The sequence below is a fragment of the Chelonia mydas genome, chromosome 13, assembly GCF_015237465.2.
Source record: "Chelonia mydas isolate rCheMyd1 chromosome 13, rCheMyd1.pri.v2, whole genome shotgun sequence".
In the NCBI taxonomy this organism is placed as follows: Eukaryota; Metazoa; Chordata; order Testudines; family Cheloniidae; genus Chelonia; species Chelonia mydas.
Window position 1 is genome coordinate 36,005,577 of NC_051253.2, and position 1,623 is coordinate 36,007,199.

Sequence of the window (1,623 nt, forward strand, 5' to 3'; positions counted from 1 at the left end):
TTCTGGATGAAACCCTCAGAAACCTCTGAGTCATCATGCAAGTGCTGTGGTTCCTTCTTTCTCACATTCAAGATGCAGGGGATGAGGCCACTTGGTAAGGAACAGCCCACAGCCTAGAGCGCTGCACAGCTGGGGCCATGCAAAGATGAAGCTATGGCATGCACAGCTGGATGTATGCAATGCTCAGCCGGAGGTGTACAACACACAGTAGGGGCCATGCACAGCTGGAGCTTTGGAATGCACAGCAGGGGCCTTGCACAGCTGGAGTCAGGCTACCTAGAGCTGAGCTCGGGCAGTTCTGCAGCCCATGGGAGGTCCTTCCACACACACGTACACCCCCACCCCCACTGGTCTGAGGATGAATGTAGCTAATGCTCTTTATTAACGTGAGACATCCGCCCGCTTACTCACATGAAGGGGACGGGATGCAGCTCCAACTGGAGATGCAGATGGGGATTTAGAAAGAGCAACTTAGTGCAGGCCTTGGCCTGTGGATTCCAGGCCTCAGCTGAGATTCTGTAGCATTCCCTGCTCCCCGCAAGCCAGTCAGTCCCCCAGACATGGGTCCTGATTAGAGCCAGTGCCACTCAGAGGGGAAAGACCCCATCTCGTATTCCCTATTACCTCTGACAGCACAGGTGGATGCATATCGAGTGTCTGGATCCTAGTGATTTGTTTTTCTTACAGCCCTGGTCTGACAGACAGCTCAGACTGCTGGGTTTAACCACTGAGAGGCTGAGGCTCCCCTTGCCCGGCTGACAGAGCTCCAGGAGAGAAGGAAACACTCACAGGGATGGGATTTCATAAAACTCTGTGTTGATTCCAGAGGACACAAACCAGGCTGTGAAATTAACAAGTAAAGAGGTCAGATGGTGGGGAGAAAAGGGGACTTTAACTACTCGGACATCTGCTAGAAAAGTAATGAAGGAAGACACATTTCCAATAAGTGCCTGGAATGGCTTGGGAACAACTTTTTATGTCAGAAGGTGGAGAAAGATGCTGGGAGGGAGAGGCATTTTAGACTTCATTCTGACCAACAAGGAGGAATTGGTTGTAAATCTGAAGGTGGAAGGCAATTTAGGTGGAAGTGATCCTGAAATATAGAATTCCTTATCTTAATGAAATGAAGGAGTCAGAGCAGCAGAATAAGGACAATGGGCTTTAAACAAGCAGACTAACCAGTTCAGAAAAGTATAGGTGAGCTCCCACATGAAGAAAATATAAGTTTTAAAGGAGTTCAGGAGAGCTGTCAGTTTCTGAAGAGGACAATATTAAAGGCCCACTGCAAACTATTCCTATGCAAAGGAAAGTTGCGAAGAACAGTAAAAAGAAAAGGAGGACTTGTGGCACCTTAGAGACTAACAAATGTATCTGAGCATAAGGTTTCGTGAGCTACAGCTCCCTTCATCAGATGCATTCAGTGGAAAATACAGTGGGGAGATTTATATCCATAGAGAACATGAAACAATGGGTGTTACCATACACTGTAACCAGAGTGATCACTTAAGGTGAGCTATTACCAGCAGGAGAGTGGGAGGGGGAGGGGGAATCTTTTGTAGTGATAATCAAATGGCTCCAACAGAAGCTCTTTAATGACCTGAAAACCAAAGAAGAATCCCACAA